The following is a 17033-nucleotide window of genomic DNA, read 5'->3' as shown; positions in this document are numbered from 1 at the left end:
CTGTATTCCCCCTATATAATATTTGAAATATATCTACACAAAAAAGCTTGTTCTATCTTTTCCTGGGCATAAAGATGTGTCAGCTAACTACTTAGGGCACTGAAGGAAATAACCTAAGCTGAAGCAGGCCCAAGTATATCATTCTAGCATCTGGTAATGTATGATGATGTAGTTGAGCATCTAGAGCAGGGCTGTCAGTCATAAGATCAAAGAATGTTAACAGGCCCACTCGGATTGCAAATGTGGCCTGTGACACCACAGCTGCTCTCCAAGAGAGACTACCAAGTTGATCAAGGGTCTGGAAACCTTATGAGGAACGGTTGAAGAAGCTGGGTATGTTTAGCCTGGAAAAGAGGAGCCTAAGAAGAGATATGATAGCCATCTTCAAATATCTAAAGGGTAGTTTCATGCAAGATTGAGCAAGTCTTGTTTTTCCCTGCTCTGCGTGGTAAGACTTCAACCAATGGCTTCAAGCTACAAGAAAGGAGTTTCCGACTAAACTCCAGTAAGAACTTTCTGATGGTAAGATGTGTTAGTGGAATGGACTCCCCAAAGCAGTGTTAGAAACTTGGATATGAAAGCTAGGAGCTAAACGGCACCTTAAACCTAGGTTATGGGCGCAACAATGAAATGTCTAGGCACGCTTTTTTATAACAAGAATACAAAGCTGAAAATGAACTGCAGCTAAAATATTGTGTTCATTTTTCACATGGTCTAGTCCTTCCCCTGCCCACCTCCACCCCCAATTTTCTTAAGAGGGTCTCTTCTCCAGTCTTCAGAGAGTAGCTGGAAGTGGGGAGGCAGAAAAAGGTCCTCCTTTCCTTCCACTCTGTAGTTTTATTCTGAAATCTTAGGTGCAATACTGCACCCAGAGTTCAGAAACTGCTTGCGCTAATGAAATTCCCTGTCGCAAAATGCATCTAAAACAATGGGAGTTTCAAACATTGTCCAAGAAAGGAGGTGGCCTCCCCTTCTTTGGAGGTGTTTAAGCAGAGGTTGGATGGCCATTTTTCATGGATGCTTTAGCTGAGATTCCTGTATTACAGAGGGTCCCTTCCAATTCTACCGATCTATGATTCCATTATCTCCAAGGCCAGGAATGAAGCCAATGCTCCTAGGAGGGCAACCTGGCTCACCAATAGTTGCAACAGCTACTATTGATAGTGTGAACTGGAGGCAAGTGGGGTTCCCACTGGTGTCAGCCTGCGGACCTGAAACAGGTGGGGAGGATCTGAGCTAGCCTGCGATCTATTGGATCCTGAGCTGGGGTCAACTGTTATGCAAGCTCCAGGCTCCATAAAGCCTTGCCTGGGGTGGGGGAGATGGAACAGCTCTGCCAGTAAATGTATGGTTTATTCCATCTGTGTAAGTGACTGGTACTGCCAGAAGGAATGTCTAATGATTGCTGATGGATGTGGAGGCAGAAAACAGTCTTGAGTGGGAGAGGAGTCAGTTTGGTTAATAAGGGGAACAGAGGCTATACAACTTTCCTTTGCAGTAATTGCACCTATTACATTCTGAGCCGGCTGCAGTCTTTCACCTTAGAAATCAACAGTTTTGAATAAAGTAAAAACAAACAAACTAAATCTCTTATTTCTTAAAGTTCAATCCCTGCCTAGAGAGCAGCAGGTAAAAACAAAAACAAAAAACCAGGCCAGCACATAAACAAACAAGAGTACAAATTGTCTGGACAAGCAAGAACCAGCCACAGATTGCAATCTCTTTCCTTATCCACAGCAACCACTATTGCCCGTCTCTCAAAAAGCTCTGAAACTGACCAACCAATTTGCATCCAATGAGAGAGAAGCCGCAAACTCACTGACAGAGCACATATTTGCATGCTAAAGGTGTCAGATTCAATTCTTGGCGTTTCCAATTTAAAGGATCAGGTAGCAAGTGATGCAATAGACCACTGTCCCAGACCTTAAAGATCTGTTGCCAGTCAGAGTAAGTAATATTAGGATAATTGGGACAAAGAGTCTGACCTGGATGCTTCTCATGTTTCCAGGTACTCCTTTTTTACTGGCTGTAATAATAGTTTTGTGCTTTAATTTTGCATAGGTTACATGCAGATCCAAAGGGTTGTCCCCCCCTCCCCGGCCAGCCTCATGTGATGCTAAAGAACCTGAGCAGATGGCAGGCAGGACCACGGCACATCTGCTTGCTAGGATTACTGTCATATTAGACTAGATCAGCCACTCACATCGGCACAAAACAAGCAGACATTCTTATAGAAAAGGAGCCTAAGGAGAGAAAATAGGGCTGTGCAGAACCTCAGGAATGTTTGACAGCACTCAAGGCCCAGCATAGGCCTAGTTAATATGCAACTATGCAGTGTTACGCTGCAGAGGTATACCAAGCCTCAGGCATGTGCACTCCCTCATCCCCTTCCCCCTCTTATACTCACAAGATGAGACATTTCTATTCATGGTTTTTAACAAACCACAGTTTCCCATTTTGTCTCAACACGAGAAACTGTGGTTCATCAAACAGCTTCTCATCTTCATCCCTCCCATGGGGAAGAGGCAGAACATGAGCCCAAGGCTCCTCATGCATGGTGTCGTTACGCCTGAAATGAATCATACCAATAGCTCTTTAACTAGTGCATTTTCTGCCCTAGGCTTTCTGGGCCATCCTCCCAGGGCCACAACTGCTATTATTTTTACTTTTGTATAGTACAGTAGTGTCTACACATCTCCACCTTCTCTGTCCTCCATTCAGACAAGCAAGAGCCATTGTCATAGTTCAAGGACACATTTCAGACAGGCAAAAACACTCAAGGAGAATGCAGAGCATGGTGGTGATGGTGTGGCATGGGGAGGGAAGGAGGAGTGACCTGGAGTGAGTTCTGGTGGTCAGGGCTGCCTTTGGCACCTGGGCCTGCAGTTCCCCATTCCTGAACTATCATGAGTATGCGTGTGCATGGTGTCAACCCAAGGCATTATGCAAAAGGCATACCCCCAACCACCCCCAGCTAGGGCCAACATGCCAAAAGGTCTTGATGCATCATTCAGACACCAATTTCTGCCTTTTATCTATGGTGCCTCCAGGACTAGGTTGCTTCGCTCTGCTGCATGGCAGGGCCAGCTGTGCAGCGCGCAAGATATACTTATCCTTACCCTAATTTCTTGTAATGGAGCAAGAATGAACAAATAACTTGTTATGCATACAACTGGTCAAAAGAGAAATATCTTACCAGAGTGTTCCACGAGCACTTCCTATCTAGCGGCAGCTAATGACTAGGCCCTTTGAAGCTTCACATAACAAGATCCAATTTCCTACAATAAAAAGGAACATTATTACCAAAGGTACCAAGCATCTGCATGCTCACAATTTGATTGCAGGACAGAATATACAATATCAAGTACCAAAAGCTCAATAGGCTGCTGTTGTTTGTCCCTGACACATCCACTTTCCCTCAATGGCACTAGGATGGCTTGTCTGCTACCCACAATGGCTCTCCCAATTTTCCTTCATCCTGTGCTCCCAAGTAGCAGTTTAATGGCACCCATGTCATGTTGGGGAGAGCTATGGCCACTCTCTTGAAGCCAGGATGTCCTCTACAAAGCTGCCCCATAGGGGTGTTTCATAAATCTTCCCTGCATACAGGTTGTACTTGTGGAACATTTGGGGGGCAGGGGGGGAGAAAGCCTCATGCTCTTGTGCCAAACCCCATGTAGCGAGAACAGGCACCTACGTATGTGAATCCCTACATAAGCATGAGTATATACTCTCGTTTTGCAGTGGGCAGATTCCATGTGTGGGGCTGCCTGAAAAGGAATTTCTCCATAGGCTCCTAATCTCATTCAAGGCAAAAGTTCTTACAGGCAATAGGGGAGCGCGGGTGTTTAGTTCCACAGAAGCAGGTTAAAAAAGTAAAAAAAAAAACAGTGAAGGAATGAAGGAACTCCAGGTGCTACAAATTAACATTTATTTGAGCTCACAGCAAATGCCATTTGTAGCACGTGGAATTTCCACTTCCTTTTTTCGGGCCTGCTAGTTGTGCCACTCCATTTCTGTGGCCATTCCACGGTAGCACTGCATGTACAGTCTATGTAGCAGGGCTTTGAGCAACTCTACCATTAGCCCATACTGCAGGGGCGGCCAATGTAGCTCTTCTCCATCAGCTCCAGCCAGCATAGCTAGTGGTTAGGGATGATGCCAGCCATGGGCAGGGGGGTGGTACCAGGTTGGCTAGCCCTGCCACAGTCAATATGCTGCTCTTTCTTTTAGAGCCTCCTTTCCCAACCTGGTACCCTCCATACATTTTCCCATCAAGACGAAGACAAAGTTTACAAATTACCCTGGCACAGAGTTTTCTGGGGAAAGCTATTTTGTCAATGGGTTGCTTATAGGCAATGTGCCTTCTATGTGCTGTTTTAGCAGCCAAGCATGGTCTCCTGGCAGGCTGTCTTCCATAGGTCTGAAGAGCCACAGTGGGAGAATGCCACAGAAATATTTATGAATTTTCAAACGACCATCGATCTTGACTAGATTAATGCCAAAAAGCACTATCCTTGTCCGGTCTTCTAGGTAACACTCCCCTATCTCAAAAACAGCCTAATTAAAGGATCACCTACTGGATGGCTTTGAAAGGATCACCTACTGGATCACCTACTGGATGGCTTCGATCTGTAGGACTTGCACTTCTACCAGGGCCATATAATAGTCATTCTGCATTATATGCTAGGAGGCAATCTTTCAGTTCAGCAGTGAGATTCTTTGAAACTCCCTGCCTCTTAATATTACATGGATACTCACTATACTGATTTAGATGCCAGCTACAAACATTTTGTTTTCAATTTGGTTATATATAACTAAATAATATAATTTAGTTATATATATATATTTGCTAGAAATTTGCTAATATTGTTTGAAATGGCCCTGTCATTTACAACTAATACCTTATCAGTGCATTTTATTTATTTATTTGGAAGCAATTATTTTCACCCAAGAGCAATGCTGACATGCTGTATCTCTGTATTCTCTTCCTTACCTACCATTACTGCTGATTAACTGAAACAACCCTAAATCTGAAGGTTTATTTGAAGCTGTCTACATAAACTGCCTGAGATATTTACTTTCTGTAAGCAAACTGTTTTGCTTGCCACCCCTTTCAGGTAAACTGCACATCTTAATGTGCAATAATATTGTTTGTATGTCAGTATGAATATGTAACAGCCCCTGTGCTTTATACAGCTTCAGCACTACTGCAATCTTTGGGGTTTTCTGGGGGCAGCGTGTGCTTCCTGATCCAGCAGAGGGAGCACAGAAACAGCCAGTGGAAGCAAAGCAAAATTATAATTTGTGTTCCTTATTTGTAGGCGATGCTGAGTATTTATTACAGGGAAGATCTCTGTGTTGCAATAAAGCTGAGGGTGTGTTGTTCCTTGATCACAGAACCAGGCTCACTGTTAACATAAGGCAAGGAAAGGTTTTGACGTATGTTTACTTTACTGGCCTGAGTGTCCAGCAAAACAAAGTGAATTGTTGCAGTTTCTGTCATCAGGGAAGTATAGATTTCTGAGCTACAGATTCTTCAGGAGAGTAATTAGACAGCCCTAACACAGTGAAGATGACAGCTACCAGGAACACCACAGTCAGGCAATGTATTGGGAGTAATTTTGTTGAGAGGAGGTCAGAATCAACTGGGAACAGTGAAGAGAGCTCAAACAAGCCCTGGGTCAAATCATACCAATGAATACAAAGTCAACTTAAAAAAAAAGAGGAAGTATATATTTCAAAGGTTAGATTGGAAGGGATATTTTAAGCACAAAACAAACCACAGGTTTCCAGGAAAGCAGATGTGGAGAAAATGGACTAGTGAAGAGCTAGCAAGTAGAAGGCAAGAGTGGAAATGTTTCAAGCCCAAAAGGGGCCATGGAAAGATATTAACAGAAGAGAAGCAGCACCAGGGCCTGGAAAGCAAGACGTTTGGCAGCTGTGAAAAGATATGAAGCCAACAGTTGGATAACATTTAGATTTTGTTCAGAGAAATTATAAAGGTGCAAGGGGTGGGGACAGATACTCCCAGCCTCAACCTCTCTGGCACACTTTCCTCTTTCTCCAGTAGCAGCACTATATCTTGATTTTATTGCTTTCTTGGTGTGTTTTATTATGTGCATTGATCCTTGCTCCTGCCCTTGGATGGTTATTTTTAAGGGTGAGATATAAATGCATTAAATAAATAAATGCCACTCCTTTACCTCATGAAAGGGCCCAAGAGAAGCACGGCCAGGATGCTCCCCAGAGGTTATTTCATCTCACCTCAGGTGGCAGCAAGAGGGAGCCCATCATCTGCCCCTCACTTCCAATACAGTTTAAAGGTGCGATTCTTCCTGAGTAGTGAGGACAGGAAATGCACCAGGAAAACACTCCACTGTGCAGTTTCCAACTTCCTATGACTCAACCATCTTCCTATGGTCAACCATCTTCAGCAGGTGCCCAGGCAAAGTGGGCCAAAGGATGGCAACACGCATCCACATTTGGAACAGTGACACTTTCCCTGCACACTGTGTCTCCAGACAGGCTTCTATAGCACAGGGCAGGAGTGTTGGGTGCTGAACACCCTTAATCCAGCCCCACAAGACACTTTGCAGGGACACAATGTTGTGCTTGACACGGGGTAACTGCCAAGAAATAAGTTCAGAAAGTTGTGGGTGTTTTCTGCAATTCCAACTACTCAGAAAAAACGCCCACAAGCTAAGCCCCCTTAAAATGAGAGACATTCATTTGAGGGACAGCCTACCCAAGAGCAAAAGTGTGAAGGATCCGGGACACAGATTGAAGGAGCATCATCTTTGTATTGCAAGAGTAAATATCAACTCTCTCCTAAGACAGCCTCATATAATGGCTGGGAAAGATGTAGCTAATTCTTTCAGCAACCTGCATGTCCTCAGAGAGGCCCTGCTAGGATATTGCAGGATCTGGTTCTCGGGTGCTTACCCAGAGAGAGGCAATCAGGCAAGCGGTTAATAAGGGCCTGTTAGCACATGTTAGACTTGGCACCAAGAGAACAGGTGGTGTTCCAGAAGAGTGGAGCTTCAGAGGCCTTCCAAAAAATCTGCCCTGAATACCTAGAGGCTTACAAGGATATATTTCTAGATGCACAAATCATTGCTCCAAGCAGGGTTGCCAGTTTGCTACCCAGAAATTTGCTCAGACCCTTTACAATTCCTCATGAAGCATTTGCAGCTTCTCCTGTCTCTGTCCCTCTCCCTGTTCCTTTCATTCCCTGCCCAAAGACGCCCCCCTTCCCGCATTTGCCTTCCTGGCTTTGTGGCAGACCTGCAGGAAAGGCAGATTTGGTATTGGGGAGGAGGGAGGAGGGAGGGAAGAGGACAAAAAGACCAGGGGAAGAACTCTGCAGGAGAAGCCACACATGCTTTGTCTCATCCTTCATCAGTTTTGGGTTTCTTTTTAAAGGTACAGACTGAAGCCCAGGATTGTAACCCGGCAATCGTGGTTTAAAGCAATTCTTTCCCTGCCACCCCTACTTCTAAGTCGTCGTCGTCATCATCATCTTAACGGTAGACAAGACAAAGGGGAGGAAGGGGGCAGCTTGTGTGCTACGAAGAAAGGGCTGGGAAAGTGGTCTGTACTAGTATATAAAACTTTAAGTGACCGTTAAAGGGGAGGGGGCTGCCAGCCAACCACTCCTCTTAGATGCTGTCCCACAGTGTTTGATGGTGAGGGAATTAGAAAGGGGCCTAGAGACTGTGAGGAGCCTGGTATGTCTCTGGGTGTAGCACATGGCCTGGGGACCCTTTACAGGGCTTTGATCCTATACGCCTACAGTGGGTAGCCTACAGTGGGTAACCGTTCCCCTCATCCCAGAGCAGACACTTTGGTGCCCCATCCACCTTGCCTCCTGATGGTCCCCATGACTCTCAAATGCAACTTCTGAAACTTTTAACCTTCTCCTTCCCAAAACAAATTCTGAAAAGAGGCTCAGAGCTGAAAGGGAAATGATTCCCAGTGGACAAAAGTCTACATTATTTTCTTCTAGTTATTTAGCTCACCCTATAAAGTGTTTCGTTTAGAAGATCTAGCTTGGCGGAATATGCTCAAATAGTCATCTTCAGATCTGCATATCAATATTCAGGGTAAGCAGCATGCAGAAAACATGTTTTTCTGAATAGGCAGTTGGTGTTAGCTAAACTGGGTAGCCAAGTTATTAAGTTTCAGAAGGTACAGAGCAGCAGAACAGTGAATCAATCCCGTACTAAACCTTTTGTGCACTCCTGCCTCTTAGCACACCTATCACCCACACATTTCTACCACTACAGAAAGCTTTCGTGTCCTTGTCTGACAGAGGAGAAAGTTCATACTAAGCTGGTGGAACAGGTTTTTAATGCCCTTTTGGCAAGGTGCTAATAGATGCAATGCTAACATGAACATTTTCCTCCTGTCGTAGGCTGAATAATATTTATTTATAATGCACTGGCTCATGGCAGAAGACTTTTAAAAAATTATTTTTTGTATTTTAGTTTACATAGGTATATGATTATATATAAACATACTGGAAAATACAAAAACATATTTCCCCCCTAGCATTATCAACTGGGTATAATGTGCCTACGCTGATCACTGGTGGCACATTTATGTTTTTGACAGAAAAAAGAAACAGGTTTCTTTCAATATTCAAAAATCTGCAATAATTTTTTATTCAATACAGGTGATCAGACAAATGGCTGTCTACATGAATGAACTGAAAAATACATGAAGATTGAACAGCAATCATTATACATATCCGGGGAACCTATGGAACTACAGGTGGGGTTGAAATCCAATTCCAACAGACCCAGATTGTGTGGTCATCATCTGAGGCCCTTCTTCATGTGCCTTCTCCACAAGAGGTCTGGAGGGTGGCAACATGAGAACGGCCCTTTTCTACAATGGCTTCCCGCTTGTGGAATGCTCTCCCCAAAGAGGCTCGCCTGGCACCTTCATTACATAGCTTTAGGTGCCAGGCAAAAACGTTTCTCTTGAACCAGGCCTTTGGCTGATTAACTATGGCCTTTTAAAATCAGATGGAATGTTTTTAGTGTATTTCTTTTTTTGGTTTGATATATCTATGCAGGGTTTTGTGTCTGTCTGGTTGCTTGGCTGTAAGTTGTGTTGAGTTGCCCTGGGCTACTAACTAACTATCTAACTACTCTAATTAGCCACATCCTGCATGACCAAAGCTCAGTGAGGACTGGAGTTTTAGTCCACCAGCATTTAGGGTGGGCAGCACAGGCTTCTCATTTTTGTGATAGATGGCTGCATTAAAACAAACATCTTAGGCCACTGGTCATATTGGTAGTATGGCACACAGAAGGGGATTTGTATGCAGTGCAACATTGGCCTGTACATCAGGTGTTTTGTTTTTTTTAAAAAAAAGGATTTCACAGGGAGAGGGTGACTAGCTGCAAATGCAGACAAGTCTTCTGTAGTTTTAATGCTAAAGCAGAATAAGAAATTTCAGCAGGTGCACCTTTGCTCACCTTGATGTGGTAAGCAATTCTCCCTTCTTATCGTTAAGATACAAGAGCCCCACTTTCCCCTTCATCTTATAAACCTAGAGGGAAAAAGGTAGATGATGGTGATGATTTATTATTTGTATCCCACCCATCTGAACGGATTGCCTAATCATATGGGCATATATGCTTTCTTTAAAAAAAAAAATCCTCTTCTTGCAGGTCATAATAAACGATGGATTCAGTGATTGAAAGTGCTGTAGATCAGTCCTAAAAGGAACCAAATCTGGGTTTGAATGACCCCCCAAGAGAAATTACAGAGCTGGGGAGCTGCCACCAAGAATGCCATACCAGGAAAAATAAATATGCAATATTTCACTTCATGGTTTGGGGTATTTGAAATTCAGATTTTGTGTACGTCTCTATTTTGAGTGCATTTATATTCCCTTTCTCCCCAAAATGTTTCTGCTCTAATTAAAAGACAAAAATGCCTAGCAAATGACACCTAAATCCCCCTCACGCTGGCATGGATTAAAATGCAACAAATCCTGAATACAAATAATGTAAGATTTTCTTAAATTCTACTCAAAATTTGTACTTTTTGCACTATAAGGAGGCTGATATTGAACAACAATAAACATTGAAATTGGGTGAAGGAGATGCTGTCATTTATTTGTGGAGCATAACAGTGTATTAATAGTATTACTCCCTTGTCAGGCAGTTTACAGCTCAAATAAGCAGCGCTGGGCATAAGGCATTAGAGCTTTACGGAAAGTGCTACAAGGTTAACACAAGGGAATATTTACAAGGGAATAAAGACAGGAAGAAACCTTTGGGAGAGAATGCCCCTAGCCTGGGAGTTTGGTGATTGGGAGGAACCAACTATGCCCCCATTTCTCCCTAAGCAGTGCAACTCCTCTTCAGACTGAGCAGCAGGCAGATCACAGAAGAAAGATATTTAGCTGTCCCTTAGCTGCCTGCCACTTAAATATGCTCACTTAATTGCTACCCAATGCCCTGCCTTTCTGGGTCCCACAAAGACTATGGCATTAAGTACCTGGAACTCATTTGGTTTCCAAGCTTAGCAGCAATGAGGTGCTTTCTGCATCAAAAAAACAAGTAGTGCAGGTCCCTGAAGTCCAGTCCCAGCAACCCAGAGAGGGAAAGAAGTGAGATTGGTTTGTTATGAAAGAGGGAGTTATCAAAGAATCCTTTAGAGTCACATAGCCTGTGTACCTCCATATCCTCCAGGCAGCAGAGAAGGTTCAGGAAATTAATTTTACTGAAGTGTTGACACTCTAGCCGGTTTGTGACTCAAAAGAATGCCCAAACATTTAATAAGCAGCTGCATTTAATCAAATTTCCTACAACTCCTAGGTGTGGGCTAACTATGAAGCCCCTTGACTCAAATTCTTGGATGGTCCACAGACTGGCATGGTGCTACATCTAAATCTGTACTGTGTTCCCCAAGAATGTTTGAGCAAGTTTCCTTTCTATTTTCCTACTCAATTTTAGAAAGTCCTGTCTTACAGTACTAGTTAAAATACTGATGATCAGACACTAGCCTTTTAAAATTCAGGCATTAGAGGTGCTGTTCTGTTTTCTAATAAATGGAAAGGGGATTTGACATGCATATTGGAGGATCTCACCAACTCTCTCTCTTGCCTGAGAAAATTTCACATTTAAAATTGAAATAACCCCCCTTACACTAACAGTGCTTTAGCAGTGTGATGAAAGTAAAAAGAGAGGGAAGGATAGAGTTTTTCTTTCCTCATAAGTTTGGGATTCAGACAAAGGGAAGAGTTTTTACACTGCACAATGAATTCTGAAATTCACTGCCAAAAGATGTGGCAATGGCCACTAACTTGGATGGCTGTAAAAGTGGATCCAGGGAGGATGGATTTATCCATGGCTGCTAATTATGATAGCTATATGCTATCTCCCAATTGAAAGGTAGCACGCCAGTGAATATCAGTTGCTGATGGACAGCAACAAAAGAAGTTCATTGCCCTCACGTCCTATTTGTGAACTTCCAATAGGCATCTGGTTGGCCATTGTGGGAAACAGGATGTGGAATTCCATAGACCTTTGGTCTGATCCAGCAGCGCTATTCCTAGCACAAGGACCCAGTGGAAGCCAAGGAGGGTACCAGCCAAAGCAATGCAAAATGCTCCATGGCCATGCCACCATCTTGCCCGTTCCTTATGGGTTGAAACAGGAATGAGTAATGTGGGGTTATAAAACAGTGCAAATCCTGTGAACTTGTCCTTTTCAGCAAAACTGTGCAAGATGCTATTCTGTGATACTCCTATATGACCACTGAACTGGATTATCTTCTGGTAACGGGAAAGACCACAAGACTAAGGAACCTAGTCTCTCATTTTGAATCAAGAATCTAGCCTAGATTGAACTAGGCCTGTGGATACACAGATCCTTTGAGTCTACTTCAAACATGGAAGGAAATAGTTTTGTGCAGCAATAACCCTTGCAATTAGCAGGCAGTGTCAAGCCTTTGGATTGACCAAGCCTACTACATATATTCTAGCAGGATCCTGTGCTTTTGTATCGTCAACAAAGCAGAGTTTTCTGTTGGACTTGGGGATCCCGAACCATATTTAGGCCCGGCCATGACACAGATTCCTAACTAGAATACCTACAGAAGCTCTTTTCCCTTCAATTCATGTAAATGTAGCCGCAGTTGCCCAGTTCAGCTTAGTTGGCACAAATACTTGGTGGGCATGAACATTCTGCTTGTGTCACATCAGGCTTCTCTTAGGCAGGGCTGACTGAATGCCCCAAAGGCTTGTTTGTTGAGAGCAGAAGTCGCCTTAGATGAAATAAGAAACTGTAGGCAGGAGGAGTCCTTCAGAATTAACACTTAAAAGCAAAAAAAAAAAAAAAAAAAAAAAAAAAAACTGCTAGTGCAGGTGACTCATCTGCTAGTCTGGCAACTTTTGTTGCTTTGAGAATCAGTGATGGGTGGATGACCAAGAAAGAAAGCCCAAATCTGCATGAACAAGGTTGATATGAAAGTCTAACAAGGGGAAGGGCAAGAGTGTTTCAGTGTCTTCTTAAACAGATTATTGCTACATAACAGCACTTAACCACCCACCTAAGTGCGAGCCTCAGTTTTAATTTTCAAATGAAAGTATCACTCATAGGTGCATAAATGCTGGGGCAAGATTAAACTTGCTTGTTTTTAACCATTCAGTTTCTCTCTTTCTCTCTGGTGAAATGCAATAAGCGTAACTTTGACACCAAAATTATTACCCTTCAAAACACAGAGGGTGCTTTTAACTTTGCACATAGCAATTATAGGCAATTGTTATTTTAAAGTGTGAAGGAGGACAAAAATATCCAAAAGACAAACTTGTTTGATTGAAGGATTCCAGTCTGAGAGTTTTACCTGCAGACAAGCCAAGCACCGACTCCCCCCCCCAAAAAACACTTGCTAAATCTATCCCAATTTCAACCCAACAAAAAAAGTAGAATCCAGAATCAGTAATGCCAAAAACCTTTAAATACTAAGACCTCAGTACAACTAACAGGAAGTTTGCCAACATAGGGGAAAGATAATGAGTGGAAGGAAGAGAGGAGTATATACTTGACTGGACATTAGGAATATGCAACTTGTTAATTCTCTCTGAAAGGTTCCATGTCACATATATTACTTATTATTTCTTTCTCCTGTTATTGTTTTAAGTGCACATACCTCTCTGCTTGGACTGCTGTGCCAAATAGGTATACCAAAATGTGTGGTAACAATATGCACCCTTCAGGTATATGAATGCCATCCCCAAGCTGCAATCACACAAACTCACACACCCAGATGGCTGTCATGGAGTCCTTTGTATATAGCAAAAACATCCAAGACAGCTGGTACCTGATAAAGCAGGTCCTCGTAAACACAAAGACCAATAATACAATTTCCATAAGGCACATGTATGTAATGCATTCACAAATATATGAGTATTCCAATTCTCCTGTGTCAGCCTGCTAAATAAACAACTTTGCAGCGATGAGCAGGAGGTCTGGCAACTTCCAAACAGTCCAGACTCCCTGGAAATGATTAATTCTACACATCAATTCCTAAGCTTCGTCGCTAACTCAAGTGATGAAGCGCTTGATGTGGGCCGAGTGTCCAAAAGAAACCCACCACTCAACACAAAACTGATTGCCCCAACATCATGGCTATGAGAATACATGTGGGAAATAGGAATTGAGCTTCATAACCAGGGGGTGAGTGGCTAGATGCAGACATTCCATCCCCAGGACCCCAACATGCAATTTGTTCAATTATAACAGATGATATTCAGAACTCTCTTCAAGTGATTTATCAAAGGAGAAGTTATGCAACTTGTCCCTTGACTGGTAGCCCTGCATATACATTCCAAGACAGGAAGGGAAAGCTTTAGGATACAATCCTGGGGCTTCCCTTCCTAATGAAATGCTGTCAGCTTGAAGAAATAGAATTTATGAAGAACTGACAATCCAATGAGACAGCTAGAAAGCACAGAAAATACTATAGGGTTGTTGTATGCCAATTTCCGTCCTCGGTCATGAAAATAATGGCTTGGGCCTTAAATACTGCAGTATAGCTAGAGGTAAAGCAGACCAAGAAAGAACGGAAAGAGTAGGGCTTCATTAGCCCACAAAATGGCAAGGTGCCTTGGACAATCATGAAATTCACCAAAATAGGTGTACTCCTAACCTAGCATTCTACCTTATAGTCCATCTAAGTTACTAACGGGGTGGCCTCTGCTAACTGACCAGTATTTCTCTGCAAAGCCCATCCTATATCTCAAAAAGATCTGCTATATATTACAGGTTGTCAATTCCCGATAGATTCTACTGCAGAAAGAGTGTGAAGACAAAGCTCATTCACCAGCTATGCCTTTGGGGTTTTAACTGAGGTTTCAAAATTTTAGCCCTCTTCTCGATTTTCAGGAGAAGCAGTTATATATCAAGAGCAAGAAGCCGGAAGCAATGGAAGCAATCTTCCTCTTCCAGCTACATTCTTCTGGTCTTTTCTCCACTTTCTGCCAAAGAGGAAGGTGTAAATACCAATGAAATGAATGAAAGCAACTGAAAAAATATTGCAGAGGCAACAATGATCCTGCCCTGAGCATCATTAAGAAAGCTACCCGGCTCTGATGTACTCTCAAGATCTGAGATTAAATGGCCTGCAAACCCTACAATTTACCCACTCTAATATTCCATAGTCCCCTGGTTAACTGGAGGTTTTTGTTTTGTTTTTGTTAGTACTAAAATATAATATTAGCATTTTATGCTTCTAACTGGTTTTGGGGGGACATTAATTTGTAAATGTTTAGCAAACTCTACAAAATTGGTTATTGAATGTTCAGAATTCTTATTTCTAAAATAAATTATTTAAAGACATCCCACCTTGCTGCAGTTTTTTTTAAAGAAGTTATGGGGACTCTGAAAACAAAACAGAGGTTTTCGGTGAGAGAACAGAGTAGAGTGCCTCTTTCACTGTGGCTGTCTCACCTACCGAAAAACTCATGTCAATGACAATTTGCCACACGAAAGCAAGATGCTGAGCCTGACAGTAAAAAGCAGTTGTGAAAACCTGTGGCGCTAGCTTCACCCTGCTATAATTCTCTCTATACACAAGCGTAGAGTTACATTGCCGTTTTCAACAAGGAACCTGAACAGATGGCAAGCCGGGTATTACATGCATGCTCCAGAGCAAGCCTTCTCAAAGAGTCACAGCAGGCCCCTCTAAACCGGAGAAACAGTGCAGAAAAAAGTAAAGATAATTAAGGCCAATTCACGTGACCATTTGTGGGGGGACAGCTTATTTTCCACCGAGGCTGTTTTTTAGCCAGCTTAGCTAAACATAAAGATGGCAAAGAAATCCTTTGAGCTCTACAACAGAGTGATTTAGCAGGCTTCTGCCATGGCATCCAGATGCTTGGGCACTTCCCAAGGTGTTTCTGTCCACCCCAGCAAATATGGCTAGGGCTGCATTAGATCAAAAATCTGCACTAATACCTCAAAATAAGGCTTAAAAAAAGAAGAAGCTGGATTCCATGGCCTGCATAAGTTATGTACATTTAACATAAGTACTTGATTTCTCTCGTTTTACATAATTTATTCTGTTCTTGGTAGGCATAGGGTGGGGGTCAAAGGGCTCTGCGAAATAGCAGAGCCTCAACTTATGACCTTTGGAAATCTTATTCAGCAATGTCTCTGCCTTCTGAGATGTCCATTTACTTCCAAGCATTTCCTTGCAGTCCTAAGGTTGTATGCAGTGCTGCACTAGTGGGGTTGCGCTGGCACAATGGGACTTCCATTTTCCCCAGCACTGAATCCACCTGCCCCAACCCTGGTGAGCTGATTTTGAGGGTGACCCAGGGGGCTGCAGGGGACAGGAAATGACTTTCCATTGCATGCATGGAAGAAGTACCGTATTTGTTGCTCTATAAGACTCACTTTTTCCCTCCTAAAAAGTAAGGGGAAATGTGTGTGCATCTTATGGAGCGAATGCAGGTTGCGCAGCTAACCCAGAAGCCAGAACAGCAAGAGGGATTGCTGCTTTCACTGTGCAGCAATCCCTCTTGCTGCTCTGGCTTCTGAGATTCAGAATATTTTTTTTCTTGTTTTCCTCCTCCAAAAACTAGGTGCGTCTTGTGGTCTGGTGTGTCTTATAGAGTGAAAAATACGGTGCCTTGCACTGGTGGAGCTACAGCACTGGATACAGCCCATAGTCTAGTTTTGAAAAAATAAAATAAATAACAACAACTCAGATTTTCAAGAATAGAGGCCCCATGGCAGAGGTGCAGGCCCCAGCGCAGTTGCCGTCACAGTGCACACCCCCAGCTCACTGTCATGAGCAAGGCAGAGTAAGGTCTTTGAGGCTGAAGGCCCTGGAGAACCACGTTCAAACACTAGGTCAGCCTACATAATCAGATGTTAAGATGACAACTCTGTGGGGAGTTATTGATCCTTTAAAAAAAAAATCAGGGATGGAAACCTGTGGCCCTCTAGATGTCCATTTGTCAAGGATTATGGGAATTGAAGTCCAGCAAGATCTGGAGGGTCACAGGTTCTCCGCCCCTATTTTAAATTATTTTAATTGATTGTCTTTATTTTTAGTACATTTATATATTGCCTTTTTAATCAAAAAGATCCATGTGTCTGGGAGTTCCAGGTGGTCTCCCATCTTACTACTGACTAGACCTGCTTGGTTTCAGCAAAGTGGCTGCAATGTGCCCCCTCAAACTTACCCCGTGGACAATTCTGTCTCAACATTGGAGTCCTGTAAGCAAGCCCTATTTTTTCATAGAAGTAATTTTGCATGCCCAAGAGAGAGACTGCCCTATATTCATGAAATGCACAGAAAATCAGAAGGGATGTATGTCCTATGTTTTATGGGAAGAGAAAAGCGACAACAAAACAGTCACACATCAAGTATTTATATAAGAATGATAGTTTCATTAATTACACAGAGAGACATTTGCAGTGATTTTCCTTCAAATTCTCAGTCAAATGTGCAGATTTGCAGCACTTTGAACTGTGCTGCACCAGTAATTGAGGATGAATATT

At 42.9% G+C, this 17033-nt stretch overlaps 1 protein-coding gene across 15 annotated transcripts in view; it reads right to left on the bottom strand.

Moving 5' to 3' along the window:
- The window catches only part of ZMIZ1 (zinc finger MIZ-type containing 1), a 377100-nt gene that overhangs the window by 204199 nt on the left and 155868 nt on the right, over positions 1-17033 (bottom strand). For 13 of the 15 annotated variants that reach the window (XM_083738291.1, XM_083738293.1, XM_083738280.1 and 10 more), the window contains one exon: positions 3197-3278. The exons of the other annotated variants lie outside the window; for them this stretch is intronic. The gene's annotated coding sequence lies outside the window, so the exon portion shown is untranslated. The remainder of the gene's footprint in view (positions 1-3196; positions 3279-17033) is intronic. 15 annotated transcript variants of the gene reach the window in all.

This window comes from Podarcis gaigeae (assembly GCF_964106915.1).
Source record: "Podarcis gaigeae genome assembly, chromosome: 5".
NCBI lineage: Eukaryota > Metazoa > Chordata > Lepidosauria > Squamata > Lacertidae > Podarcis > Podarcis gaigeae.
This window is presented reverse-complemented; position numbering and strand designations above follow the sequence as displayed.